The sequence below is a fragment of the Ursus arctos genome, unplaced genomic scaffold, assembly GCF_023065955.2.
Source record: "Ursus arctos isolate Adak ecotype North America unplaced genomic scaffold, UrsArc2.0 scaffold_12, whole genome shotgun sequence".
Classification (NCBI taxonomy): Eukaryota; Metazoa; Chordata; class Mammalia; order Carnivora; family Ursidae; genus Ursus; species Ursus arctos.
The window spans coordinates 28,755,967-28,770,873 of record NW_026622786.1 but is presented as its reverse complement, the minus strand read 5'-3'; the positions used below and the strand labels follow the sequence as shown (position 1 = coordinate 28,770,873).

At 50.5% G+C, this 14,907-nt stretch overlaps 1 protein-coding gene across 1 annotated transcript in view; it reads right to left on the bottom strand.

Moving 5' to 3' along the window:
• The window catches only part of BCAR3 (BCAR3 adaptor protein, NSP family member), a 130,749-nt gene extending 118,773 nt beyond the window's left edge, over positions 1-11,976 (bottom strand). Inside the window, exon 1 of the mRNA XM_044383636.3 lies at positions 11,954-11,976. The gene's annotated coding sequence lies outside the window, so the exon portion shown is untranslated. The remainder of the gene's footprint in view (positions 1-11,953) is intronic.
• Positions 11,977-14,907: the final 2,931 nt, after the last annotated feature.

Below are 14,907 nucleotides of genomic sequence, written 5' to 3'. Positions count from 1 at the left end.
GGCTCAGTCAATCCCTGCCAGGTGGGGTTGTTACCATTCTCAGAGGGAAGAGATGCAGAATTCTCAGCCTCCCCTGCCTTGACCCCCAACAAGACATGAATGTTGTATAACTCACTCCCCGGGGGGTGCCAGGGGCGTGCAATCCCAGGGCAGGATCCCACAACTTTCTCTTCCACTCAGGTCACCTTGTGCTGGCCAAAATGTGGATAATTATTAAAGCTGGGGTTTGTCACACTATTTCCTTTACTTTCGTGAATGCTTGAAAAATGCCATGATGAACTGTTAAAATTTAAATTTAGAAAGCCCTTTGGAATGCAAGTGCATGAAAGTGAGGTTATGATAGAGACGATCATGGGTCTGCCAGTGACTTTTTAAACACATCGTTTACTGTATGCAGGATCTACAGGACTGCATTATCAGTAACGAGGTGCTTGCCACACACCTCAGTACCCAAGTGCAAGGGCTGGGATAGCAAAGGGGAGAGCTGGGTGAGGTCATCAACTTGGTCCTTTCCTCTCTGGTTCCTTCTTCACATGAAACTCCCCCTCCCCAAGATACACACATGCTCAGTTGGTATGGGGCATTCCTCTTGGGTGGTGACCATTTGGAACTCCTTTGAATGGCCTTCTTGACAGAACCAAAATTACCAAAAGGTAAGGACACAGTCAAGTGCCCCTGGAATTAGTATAGAAGCAGTGTCTGCAGTGAGGGGCAGAGCCAAAGGTTCTGCAGGAGGAAACACAGCTTGAATTCAAATTCGTAGCTATGTTCACCGGCACTAGACTAAGAGCTTTACACACATCATCTAGATCAATCCCTTCAGCAACCCAGACAGGCGAAGTTTAAGCCCATTTTATAGATGAGAAAACAGAGGCCAAGTAGCCAGCCAAGTGCACATAGCTAAGATGTGGAGGCCCCTGAGCTGGACTTCCTGACCCCACTGCCTATGTCACCTCCCAGTGTGAGGCCCTGTTTCTCAGAGTGAGCAGGAGAGTTTGGGTTGAGGTGCTTGAAAATGGCATGAAAGGAAGCAAGCCAGCTGGGTTAACTCAGTACCTGGTACTTGGTGGGCATTCGGTAGGTATTTGCAAACTGGACTTTTGAACAGACTTTCAGGCACAAGGTGGGGGTTGTGGGAGTTACCAGTGGGTCGGGGATCACAGACTGGGCCTCCCCATACACTTGAATTTCCCCCATGGCAGGAAACCACATAGATGGGTCACAGGTGTGAACTGTGAAGTCCCAGGCGCCCGCCCCCAGTCCCCACTCTGTCCTCAGAGCTCTTCCTACCCAGGGGTCTGGGAACAGTAGTGTCACCATCCCGGGGGGGTGGGGTGGGGTGGGGGCTTGTCAGAAATGCTGAAACTCTGCTCAGTGTCAAATTTCTGCTCCACCCCAGACCAGCTGACTCAAACCCCACATTTTACTAGCCTCCCAGGTGATTGTGCCTAAGGCCCTGCCCCGGCTCAGCAACCTTCCTCCAGGGGAATGTGCCAGTCATCAACCTCGTCATCCCCAGGCAGCCAGAGGAAAATCCCTTTTTCCTATCGTAGATTTCCTATCGCAGATGTAGGGGGGCTAAGCTGCTGCCCTAATCTCCTCCTGCCTGAAGGACCTGTCTGAAATGAGAGTGGGAGGTGGACTTCCTGGTTGTCAGCGTTTCCAGGAAGTTCAAACCCCTGTGAGCTCCCCATGTGACCTCGTCTGGCTCCGTTTTGGGGCTCATGAACTTGGAAGGCATAGGAAGAGCTCTTCCTCACAGCGTGACCAGGCGGTGACAAATGGGCCACATGGAAGGAAATCAGTGAATAATCCTTGCATATTCTGCAGTGAGTCATGTCAGTCTTTCTTAGACACGGTACTCCGGATGACTAGACTTGTGCTTTCTGTGTCTTGATTCAGAGTATAAGATTAATGAACACCTAGAGAGAGTTCCGAAAGTACAAGGCGCTGGGGACAGCAGGTCAGGTAGTCCTTGACTCTGAGGCACTTTATACAGAAATAATACTATACTGTTACCACCTCTGGTAACAAAGCTAAATAAGGGACAGGTTAAGATGCCTCTGTGGACAAGGACTACCGTGATTTTGGTAACTATTGGGGACAAACTGTCAGCTGTAGCTCCAGGGACTCTTCCCCCTGCACTCTCCCGCCCCGGTCCCTTGCTCTGGGCTCTCACTGCAGAGTGTAGCCAATACCGCTCCGTAGTGACTGGCCTGCCTGTTGCTCAAGCACCTACTACTGGCACTCTGGGCTTCGCCTGTCTAGTCCTCACAGTAGCACCTGGAGGTAGATATTATGCTCATTTTGCAGAAGAGGAAATTGAGGATCAGGGAAGTTAAGTTGCCCAAGGTCACATGCCTAAAAGTTTCAGAGATCTGACAGAGATTCTAAAGCCCAGGTCTCTTCCTCCACACCTGCTGCTTCAACCTCACCTGCCTCCTTGTGGGATTTCCGGTGAGGGATGCATACCACGTCAGGCAGGGGTGGTTGTCATACTGGTGGCCATCGACCCCACTTACGTATCTGTCTGGCCCCAGCTCTGGGATCCAGAGATGCCCTGCTTGAGTCACCAAGGGGTGAAGAAAGGAAACCTTCCAGTCCTGGGAGGGTCATCTAAGCCCATACAATTTTGGAGATGGTGTAAACTCCTTCTTAGAATGGCTTTTAGCTTTTTATTGGCTCTATTTGGAAACAGAGGTGAGGTAACTTAATAGAGCCCCTCTGTATTTTGAAACTCAATGACAAGTTGTGGCCATTTGCTCCTGGGACCCACCAGGATGAGAGCCAGACAACAAGGAAGAGAGAGAGGCAGAGGATTTGACGCAACGTTCAACCAACCTCCTAGTGACGGATGAGACAACTCAGAGGAGAGACGACCCAAACCCACATCCACAAGTGATTCAGCTCCTACTGCTCCCAGGCACACTCTTCAGTCCTCCTCACCAGGACCAGAAGCTGAATTTGGTCCAATTCTGTCACGTAGGAAAGAAAGGGGAATCCTTGCTCACCATCCAAAATAAGCCCTCTGGGCATGGATTTTCTCCACCCCTCTTCGCGGCCCTCTTCCCTGGCCCATCTCTCACGGCTCACTCCTTCCCAGTGTCTTCAAACATTTCCTCTACCCATTCTTCTCTAAATACCCCTTCTCCACCCTGATGTCAATGTTCTCCAGCTTGCCTGATCCTAAGAATCTCCTGGGGAACTTGAACATGCAGATTCCCAGGCGGTCTCCTAGAGGTCTGGATTGGAGAGACACAGAGACCTGGAGAAGCCGTGTTCAACAAGACCCCGTGTGTCCGTGGGATACCAGACGTTTGGGAACCCCTGGACTGCACTCCCCCATTGTCAGACACTCCTCTGAACCCAGCCTGGAGCTGGCTGGCCCTCAAAGCCGCCTACTCCCGTCCTGTGACAACACCTCCGGTGCCCCAGTGTCAAAGCCACACCGAGCTCCGGACATGGTTCTCCATAGTTCTACCACAATCTGCTGCTTGAGCTTCAATTTTGCCTCCAAATGGTCTGCCGAATGTTGCTTGTGGCGCAGACAGTTCAAAATGAGCACATCCCAAACCTGACTCACCCCAATGCCAGTCCTCCTTCTCTTATACTTCTGTACGTCAGGCGGGTTGCCTGAGCTGGAACCCTGGGAGCCATCCTGGCTCCCCATCTCTCTTCATCACCGCCCTACTCACCAAGTCCCGGGGACTCTGTGCCTCAACAGTGCTCAAATCCATGCCCTCCTCTCCCTCCCCTACTGCCACTCCAGGAGGGCTCCTCCTCCTTTGTCACCTCGGCCCTCCTGAGCATCCGGGCTGGTCTCCCGCCCTTCGATCCCGCCCCTCTCCAATTGGTCTTGCACCCAGCCACCTGAGCGTTATTTCTAGAATGAGAGCCTGATCCCATCTCTCCACTACTTAAAGCCCCTCAAGAACTTCTTGCCACCCACAAGTTAAAGTCCAAACTGCTTCGGATGGCTCCCCTTAACTCCTCATTCATCCCACGCCTCCACGTCATGACTCAGTTTCCTCCCTCCTTCATCCAACCGCCTCCTACCTCGCCCCCACCCCGTTCCAGGCATCACATTCCTCACAACTTCTTTGCTGGTTCTACACAGCTGGGTTAGTGCCCCTCAGACATGTTCCTATAACAGCCTACATTTACCAGGTTACACGGACAGATTCGGCTATTAACTAGGGAGAAAGCTTGAGGATTATTTTACAGCCTCTCTCCACCCCTGGTTGTTACCACAGTGACCAAGAGCTGGCTCCTCCTTGTACCTACGAATGTGTCTGAAGCCAACTCTCCCCTTCTTCTGCCTTTCAGAGTGCGGCACGAGGACCACCCAGGGATCGGCCCACCTCTATCTCTGCTCCTCAAAGGGAGTGGCCTCTCCTGGCTATTGGCAAAGCTACCAGAAACTTGGCTTTGAACCATTTGTGTCTAACAGGTGGTCCGGATATTCTGGTAGAGACCGTGGGTTTAAAGAGAGGGAGAGATGGAATCATAAAATGCCATGTTTTCAGACCACCCTGAACCCCAAGGGCCGGTCACCCGTGAGGGAATATTATGCTTGTGGAGCCCTGTGGGAGGGAGGACACTGATCCGCATACCTGCCCCCTCAAGAAGCTGGAGACGGCAGGGCAGGCTCTCAGGAGGGCTATTTCCAAGCCAACTTGCCAGACCTCTGGGGGAATGGTGCAGAGCTAAGACTGACGCTAGACCCCCAGTACGCCGGGGTGTATACTACCACCGTGGAGGGAAACCCTGCCCGGCCTCTGCAGGAGCTCCTTGGATAGACGAGGTATTCACACTACTATAAGAGATGGGGTAAATCTTCACCTGGGCCTAGATCGCTGAATAATATCAGAAAGAATATTGTTGGGGATGCCTGGGTGGCTCAGTTGGTTAAATGTCTGATTTTTTATTTCGGCTCAGGTCATGATTTTAGGGTTGTGAGATTGAGCCCCGCATTGGGCTCCAATGCCAGGTGTGGAGCCTGCTTTAGATTCTCTCCTTCTCCCTCTGACCCTCACCCCACTACTCGAAAGAAAGAAAGAAAGAAAGAAAGAAAGAAAGAAAGAAAGAAAGAAAGAAAGAAAGAAAGAAAAGAAAGAAGAAAAGAAAAGAGAAAGAAAGGGAGAAAGAAATAGAATATTGTTGAACTGGATTCTATGGAGCCCTCTGACCCGGTCCTAGTATTAATGGGTCACAAACTCCTTCAAAGAGGGGTTGGAAAACCAGATAGTGCCAGGCTATTTCTTGTAACCTATCAAAAGCTGGCCAGACTATTGGAAGGGAAGTGGAGGCAGGAGCAGTAATTTCAGAGGAGGCATCAAAAGCAGCACGGCCAATCCAGACCATTTAAGCCGAGAATGGAAAATGGGGCTGCCATGTGCAGCTGTGCAGGTTGTTCACTGCAAAGGTCGTTCAACTGAAGGAGGAAATGGAGGCTGAAATCTAGCCTGTGCACCCATTTCCCAAGCTACATGTCCTGTTCAGAAGTGCATTTTCTGGGAAGAAGAGGGCCTGTTCTAAATTGCAAAAAGGCACCATTTGGGATTGTTATGACCTTGAGGGAGAAGACATTGGCAGCAGCAGTGAGAAAAGCTTAGATGAATGCAAGAGAAGCCCAGGATCTGGCAGAAGATGACAAGGACTTTGAGAGCCCCAGGGACACTACTGGGTGGGAACTCAGAGTTTCAGCCTATTGATATGATGCCCAGGCCCATGATTATGCCCTACTCCTTCCCCTTACCCCCTTTGCCACCATCCCACTCCCTCCTAGCACACCCCCAGCCATCCAAGGCCTCCATGGCCGGAGAAAAGAAGGCCGGTATAGCCATGACAGTGGCTCCCGTCACCTAAACCCTAATGACTCATTCTTGAATGGGGTGGAGGATACCTGGTAAAGAGAGCAGTCTCCCCAAGCCCACCCTGTGACTACCACCAGTCTCGGCTAGTACCAGAGACCTCAGCTAGAGAGCTAGGCCACCAACCTGTGGCTGAATGCCAAGTGAGAAGGGGCTGTTGAGTTTCCCCCCTTTGTTCCTTTCCTATTTATAGCTTCACCTTGACAGCATCCACTCCTGGTGACAGCTCACAGGTTGTAACCTGCCAGGGGCACTTCTAGAAAGATTATAGCCTTGTTCAGAAAGCTAACAGCACACAACATAAAGGAACCTGGGGCTTGCCTCCTGTCTTTTCTGCTTGGGACAGAAGATGGACAGGCAGACGGAAGCACTGGAGCAGAAGGGAGGCCAAGGTAGGGGGAGCTAGCCTTTCTGAGCCCCTCTATTGTGCTATAAGCACCCAATTGTACTTAACTCTCCAACAACCCTGTAAAATAAGTATCATTCTCTCCATTTTATAGATAAGAACCTGAACCTCAGAGAGAAGAAACACCCCTGGCCAGCTGGTAAGCTCTACGGCTCTGATTTGAATTTCCTGGTCTTGCTGGCTCAGACACATGGGTTTTTTTAACCCAAAGCATGTCACCTGCAAAGTATCTCCCTTGGGGAGAGAGAAACTCAAAATAGTTAAAAGGAACAGAAAAAGCTTGCCGAGTTTTGCTTCAGCAACTGAAGCCAATCTCCCTACAATCCTCTCCCTTCCTGCTCCTACTCCCAGGGCATCGTCAGGGGAAAATTACCCTCCTCGCTTCCCCCACCCCACCTCTAAGGCTTTTTATTCAGGTGAAATCATTGTATTAAACCTGCACCTTGTGAGGGGGAGGAAAGGTGGGCAGAGGAACTCATGAGCTGATTAAATATGAGCCAGCAAGGGAGAACCTTCTTTCCCTCCAGCCAGCTTCTCAACCCACTACTCAACCAAAGCATTACCTCTCAGGGAGTAACTGCCAAGACCCACATTTGGTAAGATGTGACAGCAGGAAGGGGCTGTTAACAATAATAGCAGTGTTTACTGAGTGCTTTGTATGTAACAGCCAAGTACTGGTCCAGGGATATTACACAGAGACCCATTTAATACACACACACACACACACACACACACACACACAAAGTATAAATGGGGAAACTGAGACCCAGAAAGCTGACAGAACTTGCGCAAAGTCTCCCAGCTCTTAGGAAGGGCACTTGGAATCAAACTCACACAGCCTGGCTCCTAGATGCTGCCCTGCCTCTTAAAGGTCGTCTCTCCTCACTGTCCCTCCCGGCCCCTCCAAGGGCAGAGCCAGGCAAGGTGCTGGGTCTTCTGGCTGGGACCCAGGGGTCATGTCACACCCCGGGGGCTTGGCACACTCATGACTCCAGGAGCATGCTAATTGCACTTCACTCAGCTCAGATTTCAGATCCCACCTAATGCTCCCAACTGGAAAATTTTTTTTTTTTTAAGATTTTATTTATTTATTTGACAGAGAGAGACAGCCAGCGAGAGAGGGAACACAGGGGGAGTGGGAGAGGAAGAAGCAGGCTCCTAGTGGAGAAGCCTGATGTGGGGCTCAATCCCAGAACACTGGGATCACGCCCTGAGCCGAAGGCAGACACTTAACAACTGTGCCACCCAGGTGCCCCAGCAACTGGAAAATTCTTAAATGCCTATTTATTTGTCTGACATCTGTACTGTACTTGAACATCCCTGCTGGGCTCATAGAAGGCTAAACAGAACTCCCATTAGATTCTTCCTATTTCCCTTCAGCAGATACAAACAGAAGCAAGAGAACAGTGGCACCTCCCATCTCACACACCCAGCAGTGCTTGGCAACGACTCTAAGCACTGCCTGCAAGGCCAGCAAATATTTTGATAATCTTTCCCCTACAGGACTCTCCCGTGAAGAACACATGGACACAGTGGGCAGCGATCTTTCAGCAGATTCCACAGGAAGAAACACTACATCCGTGGAGGGGATTTTGACGCTCAGGGCTTTAAGGGGAAGGGAAGCAGGTTTGGAGGCAGGGGCTGCCCAGACATTTGGGGTCCCTCCGCCTGCAGTGTGGAACAGTGGGCAATGTTGAGTGGGAGGCTGATGGGGTGGGGGTCCAAAGGGCAGCCTTCAGAGTCAAACCTGGGCTTGAGGACTGGCCCTGCTGCTTGAGGCTGTGTGACCTTTAGCAACCTGCTTCACCCTCTCTGGTCCTCGGGTTCCACACTGTAGAGTGGGGATGACAGCAGTACTCACCTCTTGGACTGGCCCTTGAGAATTAGACACAATAACATTAGCGAAGCATTGAGCACAGGGCCTGGCACATCCACGCACTGAGTCACCACCATACACACAACTGTCATTATGAGATCCTTCACTTTCCTTGAAACGAGCTCATGAGGTGTGTTCTCTGCTGTCACTGGTCCCCTTTATCGAGCCTCCTTTAGGGGACCTGAAGCCCCTCATCTGACCCAAAATGTGCCTGTGGGAGGAAAGGGAGAGCTCTGAAAGATGGGGGGCCCCATGGCCACACGTTCCCTCCCCTGGAGCCAAAGTCAAGCACCCATCCCATGTCAGGTCAGCTGGGTAATGAGAAAAGTCCCACAGATTCCTAACATGGGACATTTCTTCACAAAGGCATTCACCTTTGAAAAAAATAAAACAAAATTAACAAACACTTATAAAAGGTGGAATAACATAAAGCCACCAGGACAAAAAGAGTTCATGCGGACTGCAAAGCACGGGGTGGAGAGCAGGTTGGGCAGGACCCCGGGGGCCTGGTTAATGTGCTGTCTCCCCCCCCAACCCGCATGCCCACTTTCTAGCCCCACCCCCAGGGCCTCTTTCAGAAGATGGATTTGCATCTATATTTGGTGTATCCCACAGGACACAGAGGATTGCCCTGCGGCCCAGCGTTCTCTTAGTGATTCACCAGTTAGGCAGTGGGTACTTGAGGCAGAAGAGCCACTTCCTGGGTCCCTGAGCCACCGGTCATACCTGCCCAATAGCCACCTTCTCCTCTGAGGGCACCTGAGTCACCCATGGGGGCAGGGCAGGACCCAGCCCAAGAAGGGGCTGGGCGAGTGTGGCTGAAGAGCCCAGGCCGTGCACAGACCTGTGGTTTGGGATGGGGTCGCATGGACACACCGCTTATCCACAGAAGAAACCGAACCCTCCTGTAAACCCACCTGAAACTTGAGGAGAGACATTGTCATATCGGAAGGTCTTGGGGCCAAACACAAACCCTTGTACGCATCCCACTCCCCTGTGACAGATCCCTCCTAAAGCCACATGCCTGCGAATCCTTCCTTTAAATGGTCCAAGAATCCTGTTTGGTGTTATGGGGAGAAAATGTGTGTCTAGATGTAGGGGGTATGGGGTGAGGGGATGTGGGTATTGATGAAGGGAGGGAGGACGTGGACAAGAAATCCAAGCCCACCGGCCAGAAAGAAGTCTTAAAAACAGCCGCAGTCTCCTCTCTGTTACCCCAACTTATCAGCTCAGGCCCAGCGTCGGGGGAGGTCCGAGGCCAGCTTTGCTCAGCGCGCTGACCTAGTTGCCACACCTGGCACCTGGCTTTGAGCCACCGAAAGGGCTCCCGGGGCTACCAGGTCCTGCAGTAAGTCCGGGGAGTCCCAGGCTCAGGCCCAGGGCCCGTAGATTGGGGCCAACATGTACCCTGTCCCGGATCGGACGGTGCCGCGCCAGGTCCCGAGCTCCCTCGGAGGCGGACGTGAAGCCAGAACACTCCATTAAGTCTGGAGGTCAGATGACAGCCCGGGACTTCGGAAACCGCGCACGGGGCAGCGGCACAGAACCCAACGGGTCCTCCCCGGAGCTCTGGGCATCCGATTTCCGCAGGCTTCTGCTGCAGCTCCTCCCACAGGAAGGAGAGGGCCTGCTCCCACCTCGATTTTAATTTCAGGAATACAACCATCACCCACCCTCGTGTTTTCGTTAGGGTCAGAGTGGCGGCCACCCACGCACTTCGGGGGCCTCAAACCTGATCCTAGTCGAGCCCCGCGCGAGCTGTGGCTGTGACACACAGGCCCGGGAGAGCAGCCACGGGTCGCACTGTCTGAGGTAATGGATAGAGTACAGATGTAGAGACGCGATCCCGCGCAGCCAAAGTCGCACAGCTCGCGCGCGAGGGGGCAGAGCGCGGATCTCAGCTTCGCCGCCGTGCCCTGCGCCGCCTCTGCAAAGGGACAGGGCCCTGGCCTGGCTGTGACAGGAAGTCACGGTGAGGTTTTAGGCCGGAGAGCGGAGAGCGACCTGACCTACTGCACTTTTCAGTGACCGATCTGCTCACAGTGGGGAGAAGAGATTGTAGAAGAGGACGTCAGGGGCTACATCGTTAACGCAGCCAATAACGGGACCACGACTCCGACCAGCCCAGCAGCAACTCTCTGTTTTTACTTTTTAAAGCCTATCAGAAATTGAATTTAAATTAAAAAAAAGAAAAAAGAAATAAAGCCTATCAAACATGGCACTTTATTTTTCGTGGTTTATCTTCAAAGACTTTGGCAGCTAAAACAATACATCTTTTCTTTTCTAAAGAAAACTCCAGAACTCAATAGACACACCCCAAAATCACTGAGGATAGGAAAGCCAGTTTTTGCCAGTCTTACCTAATTCCATTATAAAGCATCTTTTCTATATAGTCTTTAGATTGTTATCGAAGTAAGCCAATCATCTTCCTAAGCTGGGAGGTTGGTTCTGCCCCCACCCACGGCTGTTTCCAGAGCCAGGAGAAGGGGGCAGAGTGTTGGCTCCACTAGGAACTCCGCGTGTGGGATTTATGTGTGGGGGAGAAGTTCATGGACTATCCCAAATTTAAGCATCTGATCTTCTAAGCATTTAGAGGGGCAGGTATTAGGACCGCAGTGATAACCATGGCTCCCCAGACCTATTTACCCTGTGACACTGACTTTGGATGTGGTATCTGAGTGTTCCACGTTCTCCCGTAAAAGAAGAATAAAGGCAAACTGACAGACCGCCCAGGGAAACGTGCATGAATGTTATTTCACATTAACCTCCAAGCTCCTGTAAACAATTGCCTAAGGTGCTTATATAAAATGCATTTTTATATGAGATTTTATTCATTTGGGAGAGAGAGAGATTGGGGAGAGGGGCAGAGAGGGAGGGAGAAGGACAAGCAGACTCCCAGCTAAGCCGCAGAGCCTAACTCGGGGCTCAATCTCATGACCCTGAGATCATGACCTGAGCCAAAACCAAGAGTCGGACACTCAACCCACTGAGCCACCCAGGCGCCCTTAAAATGCAACTACTAACTGTCCCTAGCAAATTCCTATTGTTTCCTCAGATCTCCTCCTCACAGAGGTGCTAGGACTAAGGGAGCAAGGGGACTCATCTAGCATTTCCCTTCCAGGCACGGCTACCTCCTGAGGCCCAGCGTGTGGCGGCCTGCTCTGGGGTGCAGGTTCCAGTCAAGGTTCCCTGCTCTGACACCCTTTCCCTTCTATCAGGTTGCCTAACTTCTGTGTGGCTCCCTGGCTTCATCACTAAAAGGAGGATAATTGTCGTTAACTATTGCTCTACCCCACCACAGTGCTGTTGCGAGAATTTAAGTAAAACAGAACAATTACCAGCACTAGCCACGACTTCGTATTATCATTACTAGAACAGAAAGGTCAGGAAAGGAGGTAGCCAGATCCAAAGTGCAGACTCAAGGCTACGATGAAAAAGGACTCGGAATTACCCAGCAAACAACCCCCCTGGAGCCTCTGCGGGTTAGTCAGAGGATTGTCCTAAGCTCCAGGCGCTGCCCCAGAAGCCACCCTGTAGGCTGGAGCAACACCATTCCACAGCCAGGGCCAGCTTCCACGGGCTCAGCACGGCCCTGCGCCCCAGGGCGGAGAGCAGCCCGCTGGCCGCTTCCTACCTTGCCGGGCCCCCGCCTCCCGGAGGCTGGCTTGGGTCAGATGCCGCTGCTCCCGTGGCGGCGCGCAAAGCAAAGGCCTTCTGGGTTTGGTGCGAGCAAGTTACTGGAGCTCGGGCAAGGCTGGGGCTGCCTTCCAAGGCTGGTTCTGCCGCAGGGTGACTAACCTGGGTCTCAGGCTGGTTGAACCTGGGTCTGCGGCCCCTCCTGGGCTTGCCTTCCAGGCTGCAGAGCTAACACTGCCCATCCCGCCCAGATGCTTCTTTGCCTAACAGCTGACAATTTAATTCTAAGTAACAGTGACTCACAGGACAGTGGTTCCCTTTTTTGCCAGAGCAATCTTCTGTAAATCAAGCCTTTCTCCTCAGTGGAGAAAGGTCTTTACTTTTCAGTAGACAGAGCAGGAGGCAAGCAAAGTGCTGTGATTAGAAGCACAGACTTGGAGTCAAATTGTGTTTCAGTCTGGTTCCACCACTTACGAAGTGGTGTGACCTTGGATAAGTTATTTAACCTCTCTGTGCCTCAGGTTCCTCATCTGCAAAATGGGGATATTAGTAGCACTTACTTCATAGGGTCATCATGAGGGCTAAATGCGTTTAGAGCTATGCCTGGCTCATAGTAAGTGCTTCTATCAGTGTCTGATAAATAAATGTCCAATAATGAAGAACTGGTTATATAAAATCCATATAATGGAATACCTCACAGCTACTAAAATCTCTATTATAGAAGAAGAGCAATATGGAAATACATTTGTCATCTATTACTCGGTGAACCAATAGGCTCTAAAACAAACTACAGTATAACCATTATTGTTGGAAAAAAAGAAAATAAATCTATATAATTGAAAAATGTACTAAATGTACACCAAAAGAATGTTTTTCTATCTTCCAAAATTTCTGTGTTCTGTGTGTTACTTTAGTAATAAAAAAACATAAGAAAACAATACCAATTACTCAGTAATAAAGTACAGTAACAATTATTTAAATGTCATAGATGTACCTAATCCAGATTAAATGATCATTATTTAAAATGATAATGATGATGATGATACTGGTTCTAGCAGTCCTGAGCCTAGAGCATTCAGAGCTAAGGCTGAGGGGCACCTGGGTGGCTCATTTGGTTAAGCGTCTGCCTTCACTTCAAGCCATGATTCCAGGGTCCTGGGATTGAGCCCCACATCGGGCTCCCTGCTCAGCGGGGTGTCTGCTTCTCCCTCTGCCTCTGCCCCTCCCTCCTGCTCATGCTGTCTCTCTCTCTTGCTCTCTCTCTCAAATAAAAAAAAAAAAAAGAGCTGAGGCTGAGAGATAACCACGACCACATACTTTAATGGTTAGCCAAATGTTATCATCAAAAAGAAAAAATAATATTACATGCTTATATGGCTATGACATACTGTTTTGCTTCTGGAAAGAATCAAAAGCTAATCATACCAACACAGTCAGATTTAAATCTTACCTAGGCAACAGGTGACCCACATATGTAAAAAACAGAAAAGCAAACGACCATGTGTAAAAGCAATGAACTGAGAGTGCTTTGCAAGGTGGTGAGTGAAGGGGGCGTCAGGCCAGTTGCAGGCATGGACAGGATGGGGCGGGTAGGGGAGCGTTCCTCCAGCTATTGAGTCAGAGGTTTCAAGAAGGAAATGGAACCTCAGGCTGCTAAAATAAAGGAAGGAGATAAGCATCTCCTTTTACTGCTCATTTGTGTAGAACAACGGAGAAAAGAGTGAGTCAAGAACTACCTCCTGAACCGTGACCTTTGGTAATGAGCCGACTTCTCTGCTCTGTCACCAAGCCACTTCTCACTCTGCTCCAGGGCCTTACAAAACAATAAAACTCCAAGCATGCCACATGCGAGCTCTGATGGATGGGCTGATGCGAAATTGAACCCTCAGTGTGTCAAAGAACAAGCACTAGGATGACTCCCCAAACCATTTTAACCTCACTTGCAAGGCGCGTCATCTGTTTTTGCCTGGGTTTCTTGTTAACACCAATAGTTTCAGGCACCCCTTTCCCAAATCCAACCGTGGCCCTTTGTAAGTTGTCGTGATCTTGTTCATCTCCATATTTTTAGCCCATAAATTCTCTCCCAGCATCCTGTTACCCTTAAAAGATGTCTAAAGAGCTTTGAAAAGAGAAGAAAATACTAGCTGCAAATTCTGAAATGTGCTGGCTGAATGAGACTTTTGACTGACAGACACTGGTTTCGGTTCCCACTTCGGGCTTTCCAAATGTTACCACCAATAAAGTCCCTCATATTACTCACCTACTCACAAACCACCCTGATATCCACATGGAATAATCCCAATAATCCCCCAAACACCTGATCTGGCTGGAATTGCTTCTTTCTTTCCGAAGAACCATGGGGTCCCGGGGCTGCATCGGGCCCTCCCAGGGCTATCCCAGGGCACGCGCAGGACGAGGTTGGCAGGCTGTTTTTTCAGCAAGAGCCAACAGTGATTAGAATACCCAGGTGCTTTCTGTTGATGCTTTGGGCAATCGAGCTTTAAGCTTCAGGCTTATAAAAATAGGGGTCACAAAATTTGTATCAGGAGGAGAAATGATTGCACATTTGAAGAAGGCAATGAAAAGAATCACTAGAAATGCCACAATAACCTGAAAAAAAGTCCTCATTGTGTTCAGAGAAGGGAGGGCCGGGGAGCCCAGATGAAGTCAGAGTATTTTCCCTTCCAAGAGCAATTGGCTCAAAGCCACAGAGAAGAAAGGAGCAAGGGGGTGTCCACAGGCAACTGCTTGGGCACATGCGATAACAGCAGGCCTTCCTGGGTGGGGCATCTCCCTGTCCCTTCACTTGCTTTCTGAGCCCAAGAGTTGGAGAGGCTACACTGATTTACAGCCTCATTTCTTTCACCTTCTTTCCGATCCTTCCCGTCTGCGGTCTGTTCAAAGCACACTCAAGGGAGAGAGAAGCTAATGAATCTGCCTAACTGGGAAGTGGTTTTGAGCAAGCACTGACATTCTGACACACACTTTGTTTTCAGATGGGTCCCCTGCGCTTCAGTGGAGCGGGGCTGTGGTGTGTGCAGGTGTCTGCAGGGGCCCCTGGAACACAGAGCCCTCTCTTAGCATAGGCACCCTGGTAAGGATGTCTTCAACTAGTG